Source organism: Stegodyphus dumicola, chromosome 5, assembly GCF_044657685.1.
Source record: "Stegodyphus dumicola isolate Sdum_Otavi_A_Nest chromosome 5, ASM4465768v1".
In the NCBI taxonomy this organism is placed as follows: domain Eukaryota; kingdom Metazoa; phylum Arthropoda; class Arachnida; order Araneae; family Eresidae; genus Stegodyphus; species Stegodyphus dumicola.
Window position 1 is genome coordinate 45269407 of NC_140772.1, and position 26755 is coordinate 45296161.

Below are 26755 nucleotides of genomic sequence, written 5' to 3' on the forward strand. Positions count from 1 at the left end.
ACTTTATATCTGCCAGTACTGTCTCTACTAAGAGTTTCCCTGAAATGTTTCACTGAAAGTTTTTGGATTTCTGTTTTAGTGCGTTTTTCGCAACTGTCTTTAATACCTAAAGTATTTAAATTCTACAGATCTTCAGTCTTTGAGAGATTTATATGAAATGACAAACACGAGCACTGAACTGTTTGCAGAAGTATCCTTTGTTTCAAATTTACCCCTTTACAACCCACCCAAAGAGTGTGAACAGCAGCTAAATCTCCTGAAAGATGTTTTATATTTCCTGTTATTAATGTTGGTGCATAATCAGCTCCAGTGAGCAAATGAATTTCATTGAATTGTTTTCATAGAAACAGGATTTATCATTTATAGCCCCGTTTATTAAAATACTAAGATCGTTGACGAGAGCGTTGAGCACCATACATGTGACGGTAGGACTTCGTTTAGTTCCGCCCCTAATTTTGAAGGAGAGCACTCCGGAGGTATGAGTCCGAGGGTCTTCCCTCTCCTCCCCTCCCACCAACCCCTTAAGAGGACTTTTGGCTCTCGTATATTTAAAGTGCCCCTATGCCGCACTATACATTTACAAACATCCATGCCTTCCCCGTGAATCCTGGCCCTTCGGTATCACAGCAGGCTTTTCTAACCACTACACCGTCTGAGCGGCTTTTGTCGGTATTCTTCGGCGAATTTAAGCTCTTTGAGATTTACTAAATTTTCTATTTCGGTATCCACCAATTTAAGACTTTCAAATCTGTCGATTAATTAATTGTTCTACAAAAGTCCAGTTTCACTATATGTAGCAGTTATTTCTGTTTTTGTAATTTCAGCTTCAGTCGTTGAACAAAGTCTTAACTGACGCCCTTAATGTTACACAGAGTATCAGGGGCCATTTAACTTATTTTACTTTGCGTTTATATGCTTAATTCAAAATTCAATACTAACATGATATTCAAATATATTTCAAACCAATTATATCATATGACACAAAATGCAGATCACTATCCCGGCACGAAAGCCATATTAAAAAATTAATTTATTAGTTTTTTCCCTTCAAAGGCAGATTTTTTATTTCAATAGAAATATCAAAACTGAGCCTAACTTTTCTTCCCGGGGTAACTGCTCTTCTCGTACTTTGAAATGAAATGTTAAAAAAGTAATCCCCAAATGAAGTGAAACACTAAATATATTAAACAACAATTTATCTTAGTGAAACACTAAATATATTAAACAACAATTTATCTTAGTGAAACACTAAATATATTAAAAAACAATTTATCTTAGTGAAGCACTAAATATATAAAAACAATTTATCTTAGTGGAACACTAAATATATTAAACAACAATTTATTTTAGTGAAACACTAAATATATTAAACAACAATTTATCTTCGTGAAACAATAAATATATTAAAAAAAACAATTTATCTTAGTGAAACACTAAATATATTAAACATAACATAGATAACAAATTACAGAATTATTCTTAACATTGACTACATATCTGTCCGCTGACTATTCAAAGCAACTTTTCATTTTCTCTTGTCTCCTCGTATTCTGAAAGTCCTCAATTTGAATCGAAAGTACTGCCAGAAGAAAGCTGAGATGTAGCGTACTTCTCGCAGTCGGTCTATAATTCTGCGGTAAGTTTTAAGGCTCTGTTTTTAACACACACATTTACCAAACCAGTTTCTAACTTCAGTCTAAGGTATTCCAAGCAAGACCAGAAATAGTGTCTTCAACAGTCTGTTTCCTTCAATCGACTGGAGAGCGAAACGCAGCCACACTTTCACACCATCGTAAATCTATAAACTTTATAGTAAGACTGCTTACCTCTCAAACCTACATAAATTCTGGAATAAACGAACTTCGTGCTGAAAAGTGATAGAAAGAAAAAAAGTAAATTAAAATGACGTTTCGTTAGTAAAAAATAAATGCCACATCGGTATAATATTTATTGAGGACAAGTGTTAAATATTTGCATAATCGCCTGTAGTAACGGCAACCGCCGTCAATAAAAGGAGGTGCTTTCCTTAGTGGCACCGCAGTTCATTTTAGTTCGAGCCAGAATAGACCTGCCCGGGGGAGAAGCCAGGGGATGATAGATTCCGGTTCCCGTCCTGTTCCGGATCCAGTCCTGTTCCGGTTCCCGTCTTGTTCCGGATCCAGTCCTGTTCCGGTTCCCGTCTTGTTCCGGTTCCAATCCTGTTCCGGTCCTGATCCAGTCATGTTCTAGTTCCAGTCCGGCCGTTTAAGTCCAAAACACGTAGGAGCTGAAGTCTGAATCCAGCGAATGGAGATATATGCCGAAAGGGCTAGATGGATTTTGTCTTTTAGAAGAAAGTGGTCTTCATTGTGCCGGCATAGCTGTTACTTTAAAGCATTTTGAATGTTTTTCACCTAAGATGTTAAGTTTTCGTTTATGATATTAAGTTTACATCACTTTTGAAGTTGTAGTTGAATTAAACCTTTAAGTTTTAGACACGGTTTTTGTGTTCTTCAGAAAAGTTTAGATTCGAAGTCAGATATATCACATAGGATTTAGCGGAAAAGTCAACAACAAGGTTTAATACATACTCAAACAGGCAAAGGATCGGCACTGCGCAAGGCTGATACTGGCACATCATCGACACAGAAGATCGACATAATCACAGGAACGGCACTCAGTAGAATCAACAATGGTATAAGGCGGACTTTGCATAGAGCTATCCAGCACAGCATCGACACGGCGTGGGGCAAATACAGATGCTCAGTCGACGTTTTACAAACAGCGAGTGAGTGAGTGAGCGCCACCAAGGAAGACCACTGACCTGGCCTTAGCCTCACAGTGAGTGAGTGAGTGAGCGCCACCAAGGAAGACCACTGACCTGGCCTTAGCCTCACAGTGAGTGAGTGAGTGAGCACCACCAAGGAAGACCACTGACCTGGCCTTAGCCTCACAGTGTGTTATCTTCCTGGCAGAAACCATCTACTCTCTGCTCCATCCTGCTCCGGGAACGCAGCCGAATAGACGGCTAAGAGCCTCATAAAGTCTACATATAAGCTTGGATGTTGCTGTACGGGGAAAGAGTATCCTGTTAGGAACTACTTAAAATTAAGCAAAGAAGCAATCAAAAGACTGTTAAGAATCGCTGTTAGAATAGACAGAAACTTGTGTTAGATAAAGTAAAGATAGGAGGACTTTGCCTGAAAAATTAACTGCCGTGGATTTTCTGGACTTGCTAAATGTCTACATGCGGGTGCTTATCCTGACACAACTGTCATATCTTTATGGGGCTTCTGTGAAATCGTCGGTCCTGCATGGAGGAAACAAACAAACAGTACCAGAGCTATTACAGTACCAGAGCTATTTTACAAACAATACCAGAGCTAAATTGACACTAACTTGTTATCGGCATTGTGTAGAATCGATATTGTCATGACATAGAATAAGGTCGCCGTAAAACGCGTACTATAGGCTTTTAGACAATTAGCAACGAAACATCGTAAATAATTAGCAACTAAATACTGTTAACTAGCAGCTAAGCCTTCATCTAGATTTTAAATATGCCGGAAAAAGGCCTAAAGGGAACACCAAACATTAAATTGAAAAACTGCACAGAATTTTACTCTGCAGAACACTTATATATTCTTATATATACAACAATATATATACACTTATATATACAACACTTATATATACAACAATTTATCTTCGTGAAACTCTAAATATATTTAAAAAAAAAACAATTTATTTTAGTGAAACACTAAATATATTAAACATAACATAGATAACAAATTACAGAATTATTCTTAACATTGACTACACATCTGTCCGCTGACTATTCAAAGCAACTTTTCATTTTCTCTTGTCTCCTCGTATTCTGAAAGTCCTCAATTTGAACCGAAAGTACTGCCAGAAGAAAGCTGAGATGTAGCGTACTTCTCGCAGTCGGTCTAAAATTCTGCGGTAAGTTTTAAGGCTCTGTTTTTAACACACACATTTACCAAACCAGTTTCTAACTTCAGTCTAAGGTATTCCAAGCAAGACCAGGAATAGTGTCTTCAACAGTCTGTTTCCTTCAATCGACTGGAGAGCGAAACGCAGCCACACTTTCACACCATCGTAAATCTATAAACTTTATAGTAAGACTGCTTACCTCTCAAACCTACATAAATTCTGGAATAAACGAACTTCGTGCTGAAAAGTGATAGAAAGAAAAAAAGTAAATTAAAATAACGTTTCGTTAGTAAAAAATAAATGCCACATCGGTATAATATTTATTGAGGACAAGTGTTAAATATTTGCATAATCGCCTGTAGTAATGGCAACCGCCGTCAATAAAAGGAGGTGCTTTCCTTAGTGGGACCGCAGTTCATTTTAGTTCGAGCCAGAATAGACCTGCCCGGGGGAGAAGCCAGGGGATGATAGATTCCGGTTCCCGTCTTGTTCCGGTTCCCGTCCTGTTCCGGATCCAGTCCTGTTCCGGTTCCCGTCTTGTTCCGGTTCCAGTCCTGTTCCGGTCCTGATCCAGTCATGTTCTAGTTCCAGTCCGGCCGTTTAAGTCCAAAACACGTAGGAGCTGAAGTCTGAATCCAGCGAATGGAGATATATGGATATATATGGATATATGGAATGGAGAATGGAGATATATAAGTCTGTGTTATATATATATATATAAACACCTCAAATTTCAACAAAAATGCATTACATATAACAAAATTACAATGAAATAAGCATTATCCCTTAATGCAAATATTAATTATCCTAATAAATAAATTAACCAACTTCTCGTTGCCTCTACAAAACTACTAATAGACTCTACAAAAGTCTATTATCCAAGAGAAACATTGAATTTAAAAACTGCACAGAATTATCGCCCTCATTTTTCCAAGTGGTAACAGTGCTCATTTTGAACAGTCAGTAGTCCCATATACAAAGCATGAATGAAAAACTGTTGCCAAAACCAGATTTCTAAAAGAATTGAACTATTCAAAATGATGCGATTTCGTCAAAAAAGATAAAATTAAAAAAAAAAAAAAAATCTGATTCGAATTTTGAAAAAAATCGCTTCGAGGTGCATTGACTCTTGTCTAGATGCACCTATGTACCAAATTCGGTAGCGCTGGGTCTATTAGCTTACTCGCAGCACGAACGAAAGACACACACAGACACTTTCTTTTATTATATGTAGAGATAATGACATAATTTAATAATAGGAAAGAAAAAACTAATCAAGAAAAATGTCACGTCAAAAAAAAATTATGATTCCAGTTCTAAATGGACCCAAACGTTTTAAACCGGAAAGCTGTTAATTTGTGGTGTCATGCTATAGTTTTTAAAATAAATTTTTAAATGGTATTTTATGTAATATTAACATTCACGTGGTTTCTGTTAAAGTGTCAAATTTCTTTTCAGGGAAAACTTTTAAATAACTTCCAGAAACTAAACCCCGAAATAACTGTAGCTTTTGAAGTAGGAAATGTATTTTTTCGGTCAAAAAAGACACATATTTTTAATTAAGTATACTTCTGAAGATTTAAAAGGTTTTATGTATCGCGGGCTGTAACTCCGATAAAAATGTCAGTATTATTTATTGCCAGACGAAGAAGTTACTGATAGCTTAAACTGGTTCTTTCACAGCGCTGCCCGACCCCCTTGGATAGATAGAGCTCCCGCAGCGAATCTATGGGAGCAGGTATAAGAAACTTGTATTAGCTTTTATGGAAGCAAGCATTTCCTGTGAAATGTTCTGTTAACAGCGTGCTTTGAATATTGCTTATTTTTCACTCTAAATATTGCTTTATTCTTTGCTTTTATGTGTTTAACACAATTTAAAACAACTCTAAAAAGAAATTTAAAGAGAAAACATAAAATAAAGTGGCTTAAATCGTGCGTTTAATAAATTTAGTAATGTAGCATGGTGCAGTTACAGTTTAGGGTTATATTTTCGAAATATTAAATCTCAGTTCTTCTAATCCTATGAGACTGACAAACGAGGCGTGTTATCGCTATTTAAAAAATTATGACAACAGTCTTGATAAGGTTTTAAATAACCTTGTTATTTAATTTTGAAATGAGCAGAAAGCACAACTTGTGCGTACAAGTAAACGCCACTACTTGCGGGTATATAAAATAACGCAAGATTAAACTTCAAATTAAAGGTAATGTAGTCCGAGACTACATAAATTGGTCTACTTAAATTGGTTCAATATTTTCAATGGAGCGCTTTTTTAACATCGGCTAGTGAAATGGCTAAAGCCGGAATAATCTGGAACTGGCAGAGATGGCGACAAGACCTAAACTGCAGATGAGGCTTCCAAAAGCTCTAAAAGTTAAACATTCAAAACCCTCGACTTAAATACTCAACCAACTAATGTGCATTCTGAAGAGGACTTCTGAAATTGGAAGTTATCGTAAAGATCTAAATCATAATAATTGGTTAATTAACATAATCTACATTTATCCCCACCAGAATTTAAACTAACTTAAAGCCCTTGAGTAAGAATGTAAATTCTGAAATCCAAAAGCCTGAGCCAGTCTTACAAAAATTCATTTAACATTCTAAAGTTCACATTTTTTATTACATTTAAATTTACATTTCAGATTTGTTGAAGAACGTTTCTTCTCAAACTTTTCTTCCGCTCATATCTCCTTCGGGTTCCTAGAAGGAAAATAGTTTGGCAGAGAATACTTGAAAGTAGGCACGTACAAGAACAATGCAACTCACTTTTTTTATACATCTTTTTCATCTCGTTCTCCAGCTTTGTGTGGGGTGAACAAGTATGTAAAATTGAATTGCTACGACAAACTTACTGATAAGGGAATTCCTACATGGTTAAGACACACCCCACGCTCTATTTCAAAATCTATATTTAACGATCTAGACTTAAATTTCATTTAACTTTCAAAGTGCTGACTGGAGAGCCTAACATTTAAATCCTTTCTATTTACGATACAGAGCTTTTAAAACATTACATTAGTTCTTAACATATTGTTACGAAATGTAAAGGCGCGGTGAGATGGCTTCCCCGCAAAGCAGTTTTAGGGTTGCCACAAGATGGTTAGGTTTAGGGTTGCAGTTTTAAGTTAAGATGCAGTTTTAGGGTTGCCCATGGCAAGGAAAGGCAGGGTTGCCACATTCGGTGAGAAATCGCCCATTTGGCGACAAAACTGGCGGTATACCATGGACGGTTGGAGAACCTTATGAAACGAATTCTTACCGGTTTAGTCCACAATGTTCCCGAACACAAGCCGAAAGCTATATAAACCGTGCTGGTCTGCAGTCAGCGAGTGTGCTTCATCGAGAGGAAGTGTGTCTCACATCGAGCGTGAGTGTGTCTCGTCTAGCGAGTTAATCCCTGCGGAGTCGATCGAGTTGACAGCCGGACAGCGAGTGCCGAGCGGGTCGTCGAGTGCATCGAAAGAGTCTCGTAGAGTATCGCGGTTAGTGCATCGTCGAGAGAGCGTGTTGACCTCCGGAAACGACTGAACCGAGAGTCGGGAGCGTGCTCTGTGTGTCGTCGAGTGCATCGCGAGTTGTAGCGTGGAGAGTCTCGGGAGTACGTGGAGTTCCGAGAACGACCAAGCAGAGTCGGGAGCTGTACTCCGGGAAACAGAGTCGGAAGCTGTACTCTGGTGCTCTGCAGTGAAGCTGTCTCCACCGTGATAGCCTGATAACCTGAAGGCTGTGTCGCTGATTGTTCCAGCGTGTTTACAGTAGATTTTCGACGACTGTAAAAAGTAAGTGTTATTGGAGCTGTCTTGATTAATATTCGTTAAATAAAGTGTGTTTCGATACTTCATCACGTGTCGTCGTTATTCACTCCAAATCTACGAACCCCGTACGAACGTGAAGGAAGAAAAAAAGTAACAATATATTACTCATGCATTCAAAGAGATTAAACTTCATTCAAAATACTACACTTCAAAGGATTGCCTTTACTTAGTTTTAACTTTACATAGAAAATGAATAAACGTTTACGCTATTTGCTATTAAATTAACGCCAAACTTTCTTAATACCACAGTTTTTTTCAACTAAACTAACATAGGCGTGTTTAATACACAAGAATAAAATTCGTAAAAGTAGATGACATTAACACACACAAAAAAAAAAGACATTAACACAAAAGCTTTTTAGCCGTACTTAAGTTAGCTTCACTTGAGGTAACACAAAAGCAACTTCGCACACAATCTTTAACATGCATAAAATAGAACTTCTGTTTGAATAAATAAAGTAAATTTCAGTATCTTTTGTTGTTGTGGTAGAGACTTTATCCAGAGACTCGCTCCATATGAGATAAATTTTGTTTATTCATATTCTTCTACAGAGGTGGTATTCATCCAGGTCATCTCCTGGCCTCTTTCATTTTTCAGTTCGTTTCTTGATTCTAATCGATTTTCTTGGCTCTCAGTGTATTCTGTCGGTGCTGCTCTCCGTGGTCTCCACCATCTCATCTGCCGTCCATCTGCGTGTTTTGATGGCTGGGTCTTTTAAATTCCTTCGCAATAGTTCATCCTCTGACGGCCTTTGCCAGCGTAAGTTTCTCCGCAACTGGCCAGTCGTTTCTCGTCAATGCAAACTTCCCGCTGATAATGTTCGACAAGATTTTTTTTTTTTTTCCTTTCGCCGTCCTTCAAACTTCTTTTGTTTCTTACTAGGGTGGTCACAATATCTGAGATGAATTTTATCTTTGTCTTGAATCTTTGGTACGTTTCTTGTTCTTTTTCTTTTTTCTTTTTACATTTTCTTTTATATAGTTCTTTTCCACGAAGCTTTCAACTTTGCTTGTTTTCTTCCTTGCCACTCCCGGAAGCATATTTCGTAAGTGCACATCGGTATCGCCACCTAGAGAGCGGCTTCTAGAATGGATCAATGGGCTTCCAGTAATATTTATGCCATTTCACTTGATCTTTGCCGCGCTTTAAGGAAGACGGTTGAAAATGTTTTCTGATGCAACTTCCTGTACAAAATAATTAAAGCGTTGCGGATTTCTTAAAATTAGAGTGAAGTTAGATCAAATATAAGCATAATTTAATATATAAATAGTAGAAGTCTTAGCAATTTTTATTGCAGTCTGTGAAAAAGTTGATTTGTAATAATAGCGAATGTGCAGTTTTATTCAAAGTGAATTTTCCTAATTTGTATTCCTATACATTTAGTGTGATAAATTTCCCATAAATAAATGTTCACGCTTAAATGTATTGCCTGCATAAGAAATGCTCTTAAAAAAGAATGGATTTATCTCATTCACAGCAAATACTTTTAATTTATTCATATATAACTTTTAATTTTTACAATGGGTGTAATCAGATCACTCACAATACATACATACTTTGAATCTTACACTTTCAAAATCAAAGGAATGCAAGCATTGAGATAAGATAATACTAGATTCATTGTAACATTTCCAGTTATTTTCAATAAAACGTTGTACACCTGAAATCCCTTAATCCTAAGGTGTTAGTAAACGCATAATATTCGAGGCTAATTGTATCTTGAGTCATTTTCTGGATATAACGAGCGTTAATATGCCGCGAACATTAATCTGAATATCAGTGCGTTATATGTTTCACGAAAGTGAAATGATTGACGATTTATTAAGCTCATAAAAGGAAAGCACTACGAGATTTTTTACTAAAATGGTAGCAGCATTTATACACCATACATACTTGTATATAACTGCAACACAAATGCAAAATAAAATGTAAACAACAACAGGCGCCTCATATCCACAGTTTCAAAAATTCAGCGTCACAGGAGCAATAGAAGCTCATTGGTCCATTTTTGGAATCTCTCCCTCAGTGGCTATACTGATGTGCACTTGTGAATTATTACCTCCCGGAGACCTTCCTTTTACTCTGCGGACGTTCCTGCGAATTAGGCGCCGGTACTGATTTTTGGTTTGATTTATTTGGTTTATTAAGTTATGGCACAACACTTGAAGGTTATCTCCCTAAAGGAAGGGATGCTTTTGTGGAGAACTTTCTAAGAAAAACTAGCTTGTATCCACGGACATTGGAAGAGAACCACGAAAACATCGATCCATACAGCGATCCCGTTTGCCTGGTATCGAACACAGGCCAAACTAATATTCAGCGACTTTGCCGGCCGCTCAACCGCTGTCGGTCACTGGCACCGCTACTGAACCAACCGACTTTTCTGATTGTGCTCGCACTTTTCATGTCAGGAATTCCCTCTGATACAGTCCTTATGAGCGGCCATAAGGGCCGCTCATAAGGACTGTGTGTGCTCTTATGAGCCCTTATGTGCGGCAAGCTGACTCCTAATGCCTTTTCGTCTAATCCAGGTTCGCTTTTACAGATTCCCCAATCTTCCTTTTTAAAATTAACACTTGTTAGTCCAAAGGGATTTCAGTCCCGAAGGACTATTGCTTTCGTTTTGGCATTTTGCGTCGGACTCATAAACGTCGGTTCACTTTTCAAACTCTGACTTTACTTAGTTACAAACTCTACTCTGACTTTACTTAGTTACAAACTGTTGCCACAAAATGTTAGAGTCCTGCATTATATTTGAAGAAATTAAATAATGAAAAATCTGCATAAATGATTGTCTATTTCTCGCATTGTGATAAAACAATGGTACATAGAGCCATCGAATTTTGAATGACGAAATCCTACTGCGAATATGGGCATCTGAAATCCCAAATTTGGAATTTGTTTTATTATAGATTTTATATTTTGTAAAACTTTAACGAATTTTTGATTTACAAACTCAATGCTTTAAAAGCGAGAAATGGCAACGTTATATAGAAAAAAAAATACTTTTATCTCCAGCTCGCGAGACTGTGTATATCGGAAATTCTAAAGATATGCTTAATTTAACATTATTTTGCGATATTGCTCTTGAACTGAATTTTATGGTTTAAGTGCAAAGAACATGATATTTAATAAATAAAGGTAACACTCAAAACGTTAAAAAAACGCCCCTTTGGACGTAATTTAAAATCTGAAAAATTTCAGATTTTTTTTTTAATTTGTTCAATTAAAAATTTCTAATTTTTTACAAAAATTTCCATTTTTACTTCTAGTGCACAAGAAATTGAATGCTTAAATTTCAGATTCATTCTTCGTTATCTCCCAACATAGAATGGCTTCACGCCTTTTCTTATGATAGTTAAATTTTTTTGCGTTTCGAGGTCCATACCTGAATTGCATGTTGCCTCATCCACTAATTTCTAAATGTCAGCCATTTTAAAACTTTCCGGCCTTTCTTCAACAAAAACAGTTAATCAAGGGGCATAATCAACTTTCTTTCAAGAAATAAATCAGCCGCTGTTTTACAAATAGTCAGAAATATAAAATCAAGAAATTCCTATGCTCTAAATTTGAAATTTGTACAACAGGGAAAAATTTCATAATTTTATAATTATTCCCGAAGAAGAAATCTTCATAATTCACATCGCACTCCAATTAACTGAAGTAAATCTTCTGTTTTTAGTCCAAAGGAGCAAATTGCCCTGAAGGACTATTAATTTCGTTTTGGCATTTTGCGTTGGTCCACTATAAATATCGGTTAACTTTTCAAATTGTTGTCTCCAAATATTATTGCCCTGTATTATATTTAAGAAATTAAATAATGAAAAATCTCCATAAATGTATGTATGTTTCTCGCACTGGGATAAAGCAACGATACCTAGAGCCATCAAAATTTGAATAACGTAATCTTCTACCGAATATGGTCATCTGGAAGCCCAAATTTGGAATTTGTTTTATTATCGAGTTCATATTTTGTAAAACTTTAACGAATTTTTTATTAACATGTGATGTTGCGTGGCCCCAACTTGTCCGCAACAGTAGTAGTGACTGCTATGAACTGGAAGTTACACAAACTCGTAAGAAGGGTTTAATCCCTTTTTATTTCACTTTAGAACTTACAGTTGCGTTCACTTGACGCTCACAAACTACGCCGACCCGGCTGTGTAACAAAAAATAGAAAAGTACAACTAAAAATAAGTAACAGGATGCATAACTAACGAAGTCACTATCGACGAGGCTCTATAATTGTAACTATCTTAACCGCGTTCTAAGATACAGCTGAGATTCAGCAAACTTTCTGATTAAGACGTTGAAAGATTTAACTAACTGCCGAAGCAGGCACACAGGCCGAAACGCGCGGTTCTTAAACTTCTACCAAGCACCTTCACGCTCGTGAATCAAGAAGCACACTTACATACTCGTTTCCCTTCTATTTAACTCAAATTACTTCTGCTGAAAATTTGAATACTCTGCGCGTTCTACTAAAATTTACATACTCTGGCATTGGCAATTCCAGGGGAAAGTAAAGGCTTGACAGGAAAGATAGCTTAAGCTTAAATGTTAGTTAAAATAAATAAACACCCTACAAACAAATTCAAAGATTTCAAAGCGAGCAATGGCAACACTGTACAAAAAAAAAAAAAAAAAAAAAAGTTTTTATCTCCAGTGAGAGAGACCGTGTATCGCAAATTCTAAACCTTTGCTCATTTTAAAATTGTTTTGCGAATTGCTGTTAAATTGAATTTCATGGTTTAAGTGCGAAGAACATGATATTTAATAAATAAAGGTAACACACAAAATGTTATAGAAACGCCCTCTTGGGCGTAATGTAAAATCTGAAAGCTTTAAGATTTACAAAAATATATATTATTTTAACTTTTTCAAATTTTGTGGTATTAAAATAGCCAGTTATTACCATAACTTTTAACTTATCTCACCTACGGTTACAGCAGAAAACATCGCGGCAAAAACTTCGCGGACGAAAATGTCGCAGAGAAAACAACACGAAGCGAAAACCTCGTAGTACAAAACATCGTAGGAGAAAAGAAAGCAAACAGAAAACATCGCAGTTTTAAAACATCGTGTTACAAAATAGTGTCGTCGAAATGACGCGGTTCAAAAACTTTGCAGTTTAAAAACATCGTGTTCGAAAATATCATGGTAAATAATAAAGCACCTGCAAATCATCGTATGACGATAACATCGCACACATGCGTTTTTCAGGTTTTAAAAGCTATAAATGCATATTCGCATAAAGATTTGGAAGTGCAAGAAATGGTAACGACACTTCAAGAATAAACGGAAACAAAACAAGATATAATTTTCGCCAAAACTAATTACGATTAACAAACATGAATGTAAGCAATTTGGTAATCAACTGAGCGATTTGTATAAAGGTAACCTCATGCAGTTTTTTTTATCTTCCTTTTCCTAAACATTTTTAGGCTCTATTTTTCATAAAAAATTATGAGTAAAACTTTATAATAAAAAAGATTAATTTATTAATAATCTTGGTTAATTAACTATGTAAATTTAAAATTCTATTATGTGCTATAAGTTGCAAATATTTTCTGCTCATTTTAAATTTTTAAATGATTAAGTTTCTTTCTTACCGTTTCAGTAAACATTTATTAGTTCATTCAAAAATATGAAACATAAAAGTAAATAAACTTATCTTTCCTTTTTGCGCTCCCACGTCATTACGCGAAAATGCATTTACAACCTTTAAAACCTGAAAAATGCATGTCATGTTATCGCCATGCGATGGTTTGTAGGTACTTTATTTTTTACCACGATATTTTCGAAGGCGATGTTTTTAAATTGGCGAAGTTTATGAACCGCTTTCTTTTCTTCCACGATGTTTTGTACCAGAAAGTTTTCGCCTTGCGTTGTTTTCTCCGCAACGTTTTCGTCTGTGTTTTTGCCCTCACCTACAGGGGAACACTAGCAACCTTTCACCTCGCACAATAGCATATTTCGTCACTATGTTGCCAATTAGCTGCATATTAATTCTATAGTTTAATTCAATTTTTCCTACCCTTCAAATCTTGCTTGTAGATGCACGAGTTGAACCTTCGTTGGAGTCAGTCGTGCTCACCAGTAATATATTTTGGTTTCTGAGATTCATCTATTCTGTTCAGACTGTGCATATCACTTCGAGATACTGCGGATAAGGACAAAGGAATAAGTTTGACAGCAAAGGTGGGCGAGTATTAATATTAATTACTTTACTAATCTAATTTGATTTAGGTGCCCACGGTATGGCTTTGCGAATTATTATTGAATCGTAGGCTAGCTTGCTGTATTTTTGATAAATGAATTTAGTTGCAGACTTTCCGGATTTAGAGAATTGGTGACAACTGAAAATCTGTGTAACGTAGAAGGGTTTATTAAGAGTCATAACTAGTCACTGATACTTTTTGACATTGTAAAAAAATTTGTGTGAAGTAAGCTATTTGCAAATGTAGAGTTTTACTTGCATCGCTAATCATTCGGACTAAATGGAACCATAACTTGTCCGCATATACAAAAATTCATAACTGTCTTTATTCTATAGGTCAAATACGCACACAAGTGCAAGTTATAAATTTTATTTCTTTAATCACATTTCATTTCAGTGATTTTTTACAGTTAAAAGTGTAATACTTTAAAATAAGTGGTACTTTATTTTCAAGAAATAAAAAAGACCAAAATTTCCATCTTGGAGAGAGAAATAGTTAACCATCATTGCGCTGTTTTATCCATTTTATGACGTCATTAATGCTATTTCTGTGAGCAAAATTGCACTTCAGTTTCCGGACATAACTATTTTAGTATCATTAACAACATATAGGTCATAATAAGCCGTCATTGGAAGACGAAACTACTTTTAATAAACAACGGATACATTCGATACGAAAAATTGTGAAGAAAAATACCGAAAATCCACGAAGATGATTGGACTAGATTTGGTATGGATTGTAATTTAAACAAAGCATCCGAAAGATACCTCCCTAAACACCTTCCCCTTCCTAAACTAAAAACCACGGTATTTTTTGGTTAGCCGAGCGCAAGCGGAAAGTCGCCAAATAATTTAAGCATGCGCCAATTTGCGTGCAAACCTGACGAGAATCATTCACCATCATTTCCGGTATTCATTTAAAACAGGCAGCATCTCTTTTTACTATTATGCAAATTTGGTATTCAAAATTGCTGAAATTAGCATGAAATGAAGAGGAGACCGTCTCTTTTTTATTCAAAAAAGAGGGATATTGACAAGTAATTCAAGGTGTAATTAAAATCAGGAAATGAAGCTTTATTTTAGTTAGATGGCGTTGCCATGTTTCAACCTGCCGCAGCAGAAATAGCATTCGTACAGCCACATGCTTCAAAACGTCCAGATTAAATTTTCTAACATCTTTAAGATTCTTTTATGCTTGGAGTGAAGAAATAGCATAAATCAAATGGTGGGAAAAACAACAGGAGATGAAACATTCGACAAATTTAGATACAAATTCGACAAATTAGAAACTACTTATGAGAAGTTTCTGCAGAAATAGTAGTAAAAAGAGAGGGGGGAACCAAAAACTTCAGTGGTTCTGAAAGGATTGTTAAAATCGACGAAAGCTTGTTTACCAAACGAAAGAGCAATGCTGGTCGAATTCTTCCGGAACGGTGGATATTTGGTGGTATTTGCAGTCAAACCGATGAATGCTTGTTAGTTAAGGTTTCAAACGGTTTTCTAGACGCTATAAAAAAAGGATCTATTATTTATTCCAATTCGTTAGGAAGGGTTAGTGCACCACTAAAATCGAAGAAGCGGGTCTACAGCATTTCTAGTCAACCACAGGTATAAATTTGTCGACCGCGACACTGATGTAAAAACGCAAAAAATCGAACTACTTTGGGGTGGTGCCAAACGGAGAAATAAAAAACATCGGGGCGCTGCCTGTCAGCACATGGGTTCGTACCTCGTCGAATTTATGCGGAGAAGAGAGTAAAGGATGCATCTGAGAAAATTCTCAAGGAATATTTTGGAAGAACTGAATAAATGTAAAAATTTCTTCTTTGTATATTCATGAAAGTAAATCCTTCCTTCCCCCCCCTTTTTTTAACTAGTTCTCACTGAGAGCACGTCAAGGTTTGGATTTAAGAATTTACTAGATTAGGACAAGCATCCAGCTTTGAAGACTTTCCAAGAGAAACTGGCTCGTATTCACGATAGACACAGGAAAAATACACGAAATCACCCAAACAGTCAACTTGTTGACCGGGATTTGAACTCTGCTTGAAACACTAGCAGTCGGCGGCCGTGCATCCGCTGGTGGATGTACAATTCAAAAGATGAAACCCAAGGTTCTGTTTCTTAACACCAGCCTTCATGATGGATTTAGAAGTCACAAATTTTTAATCCCCATTTCCTCAAAGACACTGCAGTTAAAGAAATAAAAATTTTGTCAGAGATATACAGTCAGCCAGGACTAATCGTACCGCCCACCAAAATCATTGAGTGGAAGTGGGAAGTTGAGGATATAATAAAAGCGATATTATCCAGAAAGAGGGAGAAATATTTACATCTACCCCAATTCGATGACCTCTGTAATTAGCTTTAAAAATAAATTTCTGTATCTATATATGTAGTCCGTTTCCTTGGAGGATACGCAGATTACATTTGCTGGCAGGGAAATAACTGGGAAAGGAAATGTATTCTAACGCGTACGAAAATACAAATATAAGATGAAGCAGGACAAGATAAAGGTATTTTCAGTACCGGAATACCACTCCTGTTAGATGATTGACATTGATGAATTACCGGAAATTCAAAAACAATACGCCCATCTACATGAGGTAGAACTTCCACCCCAGATCTCAAGTTCCTGCGATAAAGACTGCAGTGTTTAGCATTGCCAGTTAATTAAATGACTTGCAGAAAAATATCCAGAAAAAGACTGGACGGACTTGCTAATTTCCTGAAAACGAAAACGAGGAAAATTGCTGTTATCTTTCTCAATATTACACTAAAACTCTGCAAAGAAGTTTTTAACGAATGGTGAATGCAAAATGATTGATTATATTTTTAAAACTATAATAATATATGATAATAAGAAAAGATAATTTTTTAAAGAAAAGTATATAGTATTATATATTTAGTAAAATAATAGCTAGAGCGATTACGTTGTTAAGCAGAAAAGATTAAATATTTGAGTTACTGGTATGCATATCAATCGAAACAAGTTCAGCTCACTTCGAAATTTTATAAAATATGAAGAATTTTCACAATTATAAAAGTTTTATTAAGAAGGATTATACTGAAAAACATTCTGATTCCTTTTTGCAGAATTAAAACTTCGTTTCAGAATTAATTTATTTTATTCATGGACGCTTGACCGGTATAGTGACTGGTAAAAAACATTTTTCTGGTAAAAAACAATCATACAATTTGAAAAAGAAAATATCAAGCCCATGTGCGGCACGAAAATGCCGAAATCAAGTCAAAACCAGCAATTATCGAAGAGCTGAGCAATCACCTAGCAGTTCTTTGACACTGAAGTGAAAAGCAGAACTGGCTGACACTTGGGTTCCAAGTTCAGCTGATATACCATGCCTAGCTTGCGGTTATGTAAGTTGCGTGCTTCTTCAACTCGTGGAACGGTGTTTGGTACACCAGAGTACCTTAGCGACAAGGCTCTACCCTTTGTAGAACAGTTTACGAGTTGCGAATGGTATGATGAAATAACGTAAAAGATATCTAAGGTAATTTGTTTTTTATAATGAAGTTTTAAAGTGAATAATTAATAATTTAGAATTCATATTTAAGCCAGAAGTTAAGAAATGCTAATTAAGGTATTAAGCGATGTCAAATGAATGCAGGCCAGAAGTCGTCGAGCTGGTGAGCTTGTGGATAAAGACAAGGTTAGGCGAACACTGGTAATTTGAATCCGATAAGTAAGACATAAATACTATGACCGTAAGACTAAATGCATAACAGATACAATAAGAGAAGGTTAACATAAATCGTAAAGGCATTATAATAAATATTACATAATATATACATGGGCCATGGGCCTGCTTATTATTTACTAGGTCATTGTAGTCATAATTGCAAATCTTAATGGCCGGGTTGTTAATTGTTTTTTGTCTTTCATGAAAGCTTTTAGCAAGTTTATAATAATATGGGCGTAGTTTCTCTATATCCAGTTCTTCATGAATTCATATACACCTCCGTTCTAACTATTTGCCTAAGAACAGAATTTTGGCAAGTCTGTAATTTTTTCCTATTACATTTTTTTGGTATAGGCACCAAACTGAACTAGCATAACATAGTAATGGACGGAGAACGGACTTATAAATGAGTAATTTATTGTCAATTGATAAAAGACTGTTTCGAGCAATTAAAGGGTATAGCTTTACGAACTCGAAACTTTTGGATAATAGATGTAATGTGTGGGGCCCATGTAAGAGTTTTGTTGAGGATGACCCTAAAATAAGGGACCTACTTGGCTCAGGATATAGGGGTGCCATTGAAGAGGAGATTTTTCTTCAATTTGCTCTTTTGGTGAACATAAAGGCCAGTGTTTTATCCAAGTTGACTTGAATTTTCCATTTTGTAAGCCAACTCTCTAATGGATGGTATAGTTTTGTAATCGGTGAATGACTAGACCTACGAATGCACTTTGTGCTAAGATCGCAATGTCGTCTGTATACATAGCTAATGTTGCATTGAGTGTGGATGGTATGTCATTAACGTAAATATGAAAAAGTGTGGGTCCAAGTAAGGACCCTTGTGGAACGCCAGCCTGAATGGCATGGCTTGTGGAGTTTGTGCCAGAAATGTGACCGGTTAGGTAGGAATTAATAAAGTTAACAACGCAGCCTTTAATCCCAGGGCGTGTAATTTGTAGGTTAGAGCATCCAGCCAGACTCAGTCAAAAGACTTAGTGATATCTAGAAACAGTCCACTAGTGATCTTGCCTATTGCTGCGTACCGATTGTCCTGAAATAGTTCCAATGTAGCCGTTATTTATGTAGCGGTCGTTCACATGGGGTTCATTTCAGTTAGCGGAGACAAGTGTCAACAGTTTAAAATTGGCATAACGTTAAAACTTGGTGCGCTGCTTCTGGGCGGATTCTTTCTAACCTAACTGGTCAGTTTCATATGTCTTCTAGCGATAAGCTGCGAGTATTCAAACAGAAATCGTAGCTCTGGTTTGTCCTCCCCCCGAAAAGAAAACGGTATTTTTCAGCCTTCTGAAATTTTGTTGTCTCCGCTAGGTCAGATAAACCCCTTTCTGAACCCCGTTTAATGAGAATCTCTCATCAGGCTTCATAAACGGGCTTTCTGGAAAACTTCGAAGTCGCCAAGTTGGCGATAAACCGCTAAGCGTCTCCAAGCTGGCGTCAAAAATTGTCACTAGGTCCGTCAGAACGTTATCTTTCCATGTTTCTAATTTTAACTGAGCTATCTTTATAATTTACATTCGATCGATTCAAAATAAGATACTACACGAATTAAACAATTACAAGCACAATACGTGGGCATTCATTTCATTAAACTAAAATTCGCAATAAAGTTATTGTATTACGTGCTCAAATAAACAAATAACTGAATAAAAATAATACATAACATTGTACTTAGCCATATAGTAATGTATAACTACTTTTAACCAAACCATACAAACTAAAAAAAAAAACAAATAAACACAACTATTACAATTTAAATTATTAAATTTTAAGTATTCACTACTTAAATGTTAACTATTTAAAGTATTAACTAACATTAATGGTATTTCATATCCAGAGAAGCAGAAGAAGAAGGCATCAATCGCCCTTCGAGGAGCCTAAGATAAATTATTCATAAATTTTACGGCTCACCAGCGGCCGAGCGGTAAAGACTCTGAACACTGGTAGTTTGGTCCGAGGTTCGAATCCCGCGAACGGGCTGGCTGCATGGGCGTTTTCGTGTATACGAGCCAGTTTCCCTTAGAAAGTCCTCCACGAAGGCATCCCTCCCTTTAGGCAGATAGCCCTCGTGTGCTTTGCCATAACTGAATAATCCAATCCAATCCATAAATTTTAAAATTAGAATTTTCTTTCAAATTAGAATTTTCTTTCAAAATGACGGATCAAAAGAAGTATTTAAAGAAATGTCTTGAGGAGTCTTTAAAAGAAGGCTTTGTGGGTAGGATGAATTGAGAAGCCACGAAAGAAGACGAAACTTATTGTTAGTAACCTCATTTCTATCAATAGCCCAAGTAGTTACATTTTTATTTGATTTTAAATTACCCATCGCAGCCCAAGAAGCGTGATGGAGGTCTGATATTAAATGCTCTCTGAGTTAACCTTTACCGCATGATTTCATTTAATCATGAGTTCTGAAAGTTACACAATTACACTATTATCAAGATTTGAATCTACTCTAGACTTCAAGAAATTAATCATCTCGAAAACAGGAAACTGCCTTAAGCAATTTAGAGAATAGAGAGATGCACTCTGATTTCTAATTCGCCTTGAATATGCATCTTTTTCTTTATGCAAATTCATCATTCTTCACTATTTGAATTGCAAAATAAAAATTTCATCTTCATCTCTATTTGTCTATCGTTCTCCTCTCTAGAGGTTAGTAATTTCTACCGTAATTTAAATGCCAGTCATGCCCCGCGTTTCAGCTGTTGCAATAAAATAAACAAATGAATTATTTATAAATTATAAATTGCGCATTAAACAGGAGCTAGTCGTGACAAGGCCAATTTCAACAGCCCATATCCGTTCAGCTTTGTCTCCTTGCATCAGTTTGGATCATGAGACCAAATACATATATGTTTAAATCGAACCGATACATCTCTCACTGCGTATGGCAATGCTTTAATAGAAAAGCATGATTTTTATTCCTTTGCCATTTGTTCAAGCTATGTATGATGCTATACAATGTAATCTAAATACTTTTGAATCTTCCTACTACAGGGGATCTTAACCAGGTTAGAATCCTCCCGAGAGAAAATTTCAGGGAAGAATGCGGTCAGGCAGTATTTAGTTTTATTTTGTGAATATAAAAAACTACTTTTTTTTCACGTTTGGGTATTACTAACATTTTCTATACTTTTTCTTGGTTAATTTATAAAACACATAAAAAATTATTTAAATTATTTTTTTTTTTTTTTAGTCCAAAGGGGCTTTGTTCCTGTTTTCGTTTTGCAATTTTACCTGTCGAATCTCTCTGAATGCCCGTTTCACTTTTCAAACTGTTGCCACCAAATATTATCGGTCTGTATTATATTTGAAGAAATTAAATAATGAAGAATGTATATGTGTTTCTCGCATTGTGATAAAACAACGGTACCTAGAGCCATCCACTTTTGAATGACGTAATCCTATTGCGAATATGGGCATCTGCAAGCCCAAATTTGAAATTTGGAATTTGCTTTATTATCGATTTCATATTTTGTAAAACGTTAACGAATTTTTGATTAACAAACCCAACGATTTCAAAACGAGCAATGGCAACGTTGTACGGAAAAAAAACCTTTTTATCTCCAGTGCGTGAGATTGTTTATTGGAAATTCTAAAGATCTGCTCAATTTAAAATTATTTTGTGGTATTGCTCTTTAATTGAATTTTCTGATTTAAGTGCGAAGAACATGATATTTCATAAATATCAATGTATCACTATATACATTGTATTGTATCACTATATACTGTATCGCAATAAATCTTAGAATGTATCACTCGAAATAGGTTATTCCATTGGTACGTCATCTTATTTTCAAGTTACTAGTTCAAAATTTCCACTTATAAATTTGCTTCTATTGTTCATGATTACAGATATGGAATTTTGATATATACGAAATAAATGCAAAAAATACCAGCTATTTGTTTCAATGCTAAATGGTGTTACTGAAATTTTCGAACGAAAATTAACTCTTGATTCGAAGCTGAACGTAGAAGTCCTTTTTACTTCCTTGTACGAAGTAAAAAGGAAGTATTGTAATCGCGAAAAGCTTCAGGCAGCATATTTCAACGAAAATATCCATTTTGACCGCTTTCGAATGCAATTTAACGATGTTTTTGCGTGATATCTATACGTAAGGACAGAATAAAAGACTCTTTTCCTCCAAAAAAACTAAAAAACTGCTTTAAAATGAATTCTGAAGAGAATTTTTCGTGGCGTCTGTACGAACGTATGTACGTACGTGCGTACGTATCTCGCATAACTCAAAAACGAGTAGCCTCAGAACGTTGAAATTTTGTATATAGGACTGCTATAACATGTAGATGTGCATTTCGTATTTTGGTTTCAATCGGCCGCGCCAAACGTATATAAATATATTTATAAATATATCCACTCTGTTACTCGGCTCAGTGATCTCAGTTTCTTTACTCTTATATGTTTGTAAATTGTACATTTTTTGCTTTAAAAATGATTGAATTATGTTGTTTTTATCTTCCGGTTAAGGGTTTTATGCCTTTCGTAATTCTGGAAGCAATTATCAACAATTTAAAAGCTGTTTAAGTGCGGTAAAATAACATGGCGGACATATTTGTTTACATTTGAAACAGCAGAATTGTACATTTGTTGCCAATCTAGAGAGACTAAGCTTCGGAACAACAAAAATAACGCCTTCATTTATTATTGCGAATTAAATCATGCTTAATCCTTTCTGGAATTTTTTTGAGGAAATAAGTGTTTAAGATTTACTTAATTTTTAATAATTAGTAATTTAATTTTTAATAATTAGTAATTTTGAATACAGATATTTTGAGCTTTTATGTATTTTTGTCTTGTCGCGAAGTGAAAACTGAATTAATTGAATGAGAAATACTCAATCGTCTGTGAAAAACTGTTTCTTTTTTGTTTTGTTTGCTTAATTTCTTTTTTACATCGTTCTAGCTTTATTATAGTATTTGAAAAGAACATGTGGCAACGATTAGATAATTCTTTAAATGATATACATTTTGTGCATTCTGAGTTATAATATGAATGAAATATAATACTGTTAAGTGAACCTAGTGCCGGAGTGCCGCTATGTGAAACAAATAGAGTGAATTTTAAAGAATGCCTTTATTCTATTGCGGTTTATGCGCTGTCGGCGAAGTAGATTTAATTAAATCTAATAAGTTTAAAAGAAATGCAAAAAAACAAATGCGTATAATTTAATATTCCGTACCAGAAAGTCATGTGGTGTACACATCAGATTTTTTATTACAGTACTGCCGCTAGCGTCCCATTAGTGAAAGCATATCGTTAATGTGGATTTGTTTATAAGATGGAAGTCTTAATATAAAGAGAAAGCTATGGGTTTCCTTGTTTGTACAAAATATGTAAAATAGAAATGTCAATAATAATAGTAAGCATAATTTTAGTAATATTACTTCAAATGATGTTTCGAATAAAAAGTAAGTTAAATTATACTATTTTGAAATTTCTTGTGATTTTGAAACGAAATTAACAGTTGTATTTAAAATTTTTATATTTGAAACGTTTTACAGAGCCTTCGCTACACAGATATAATTATGAAGTTTGTTTATTTTATTATTTTATATTCACAAAATTTTATATAGTTCATATTATTACTGCAAGGTAATGTAGAATTTTATTTACAAAATTTTTAAGACCTAATTTGAACATAGAAGTTATTAGTCTTTAATTTTTATAATTTTTTTATTTCAATTAACTAATTTGAAGATTTTTATGGCTCTATAAATGCAAGTTCTGATAATTATACAATGCTAGAAGCCAATTATCTGTAGTAAAGAATTACGGTTTTTACATGTAATTGTATTTAAGCATACCATAGCCATCATCAAGTTGTAACGCTGATTTGCATTGTAGAGGATATGCCCATTATTATCAAAGTTTATTTTATTATTGTACTGAATTTTGTTACCTTTCTATGTTTATTAAGTTCTAAATCCCATTTTACACTGCTTTACAATTAAAAAATGTGGATTATTTTATAAGTGTTAAATAATTAATTTTTATACAAATTTTATGAATATGTAAAAGAAAATTTTGGATTTTGTATTGACAACAACTATTTCAAGACAAGAACTGTAAAATATTATGACTATGATATTCAAGCAAAGATGTTACAGAATTATGAAATTTTACAGTTATTTCTTGAAAAAATTAGGATATTCCTTAGAGAAATTTTATTGAAAATGAACTTGCAGACTTTCCAAATTTCAATTACATTTTCAATTTGCATTTATTGTTAAAAATGATATCTGCAAGATTTTATTATTTAAAAAAAAATTAGGTAATTTATTATTATTATTATTATTATTGTATTCCCCTTGCTTCGAGCTTTAATGCTTCCTTCTCTCTATATATATATTAGTCTGTATTTCGAAGGAAGGAAAATAAAAACAGTGCGAACCTCTTAAGCGGGAAAATTTTTTAATGGGAAACTTCATAAGCGAGTTTTATTGAGGCGAAAACAAAGCTTTGCATGCCTGTCTAATAACAGCTGCAACATTCTTCAGTTGAGTAACCTTTCGTACAGGCGGTAACAAGAAAGAATTCTGTTGGCAGAAGTTTATCAAGAGCCAATCATTTTGTCATTTTGAGTGAAAGTCGTGATCCCTCTTGGTCAAATCTCCAAGGCATTTTCTCACTCTTAGGATACACGATCCGCCCATTCCATCGATTTATTCCCTCCTCCCCCTCTCACCGGTCACCAGAACCGGTCCCGTTTAGCCTGTCAATCGGAATAGACTCATTAATGCGTTTCGAAAGAATGGTCACCGTTCGAGCAAAGAGCGGCAAGGATCGTCAACGTCAATGCGTTCCCCGCAATCAGTCAAGCGGCAAAAAGGGACGGGGTAAAGAGCGATTTTCGAAAGATTAAATTTCTTCTTTCATATAAAATAAACTTCGAAAAATTAGCGCTCAGTATTTGCGCCTATCTACATTCTCAATTAATCTTTTTTTAATTTAAGAATAAAGTAATGAAATATTATCATGCAGATTCGTGCATTTATTGATTGGCAAATGAAATATGCTTCGTTTCCCAAAACGAAAAATTGGAAGTAAGAATAATTCTAAATTCAACACCTGATACAGTAAGACCCCGCTTAACGCGGGGGATACGTTCCATCAAAGTAGAGCGTAATGCGAAACAGCGCTAAACGAGGCTATCTTAATATGTAAATAATGGGGTTAGGGGAAGATGGATAAGAAAATTGGTTAGGTATTAAATTTAATAATGTTTTTTTTTAATAAAAATAAAACCAAACATTGTTTCTTACAAAAATGAAAACGATGTAAACGAATATACTCATAAAAACGAATAAAATTCTCAGTCGGTCAGATCATTCAGTCTCTGTGTTTCCAATTTTCTGCCTTTTTGTCAAGAAGGCATTATGATAGATTGGCTTAATGGCATATTGCGTTCAATTTCGTCGTCAATCCATATAGACAGTCGTTTTTTCATTTCCTCTATAATGTTATTTCTAGAACTAGTAATTCTATTTGCAGAGCTTGACGTAGTTGCAGTTACCGATGACAGTATTTTTTCTTTATTCTTAAGAATTGTCCTTATTGTTGAAGTTGTCAAATTCAATGTAGCACTAATTTGAGAATGACGTTCACCAGAAACTAATCATCTAATCACTTGCATTTTAGTGTCCAGTGAAATGCTTCTTCTGGTTTCTTTCTTTCTTGTTTTTTATTATCACCCATGATAAAAACTAAAGATCAAAATATTTGTCACTGTATTAATCGTTATAGTATTATATAAATTTATACTTATAATCATGTCAACAAGTGTTTCAAATGATAAAAATGCGTCCGTACAGCACCGCACCAAACAAGAAACACAACTATACTGTTTCGGTTCGGATATGTTATTTGGAAACCTAGCGCTGCGCACAATTTCGGGGAATACCCGTAATGCTGCGAGCAATTTTGGGGAATCCCCGGGTTGAAATAAAAGAGCGTTAAACTGAAACAGCGCTAAACGAAACAGCGTTAAGCGGGGTCTTACTTTATATATGTATCCTAAACTTAGGGCGTATCCTAAGTTTTCTCGAATCCAAATCCTAAGGAGTTTAGGAATCTTTCACGTAAGGATCATAATGACAAACGGAAAATTATTTCATAATATTAAATGTTTTTAAACAAAGCAAAATTTTATCTCTGCGTTTGTAAGATTTTAGTATTTCCCTGTACGGCCCCTCGAAATGTAAGGGGTAGGTAGCCCCGTTCGTTAGTAATTAGAAGATCCCAGTTTCTAATCCCGTCGAGAGCACAATTCATTTTCATGGCTCTTTCTTCGAAAAACTGAATGATGTCTACAGTGCTCCCGAACTAAAACAGGATTCGTCCAGCGGCGGAGCGGTAAAGTCGCTGAACGCTGGTAGTTAGGACCTGAATTCAATTCCAGGTGAACAGGCTTGCTGCATGGGTTTTTCCCGTGTGTAACATATATACGAGACAGCCAGCTTCCCTCCTTCGTGACTGAAATCCCGGCTACGACATAGCTGATTATTCACTTTTCCTGTTTCGAAAAAAACTTAATGCTGTCCACATGTTTAAAAGCAGAGTTTTTTAAAATAAGCTTTCACTTATTAAGAACATACGAATAAAATTTAGCAGATGAAGTACACAATGAATAGTTTTGAACCTCGTGGACTTATTTCTTAATATACTATTATCATTCGGATATTGTTATCAAATTGCCAAAATACCACTCATTTGCATGCAGGGGAAAAAAATGGGAAATACTTCGCTTATTGTGATCAAGAACTCGTTAAATATGGTCAAAATAATAGGGCGAGTCAAATGAAAGTGAGCCAACCCCTCCTCAGCAAGAATGGTTCGGTCCATCATCTGCGGCGCATGCGCGTAGCACAGAGACAGCCTTCATTTACGAAAGTGGCGCGAAAGTGTGAGGTTAAAGTTCTTTAAGTCGCTCTTACACTGGGTTGAAGACGGTAGCGTGACATAATGGACGCTCCAAAAGAGGAACAGCGTGGTGTGGTCAGGTTTTTGACAGCTGAAGGTGTTTCCCAACATGAAATTAGTCG

The 26755-nt window shown here is 35.2% G+C and overlaps 1 long non-coding RNA gene across 1 annotated transcript in view; it reads right to left on the reverse strand.

Moving 5' to 3' along the window:
* Nucleotides 1-1320: 1320 nt before the first annotated feature.
* The window catches only part of LOC146997089 (uncharacterized), a 269854-nt gene continuing 244419 nt past the window's right edge, over nt 1321-26755 (reverse strand). The window contains exon 5 of the long non-coding RNA XR_015041109.1: nt 1321-4562. This is a non-coding gene — a long non-coding RNA (uncharacterized LOC146997089). The remainder of the gene's footprint in view (nt 4563-26755) is intronic.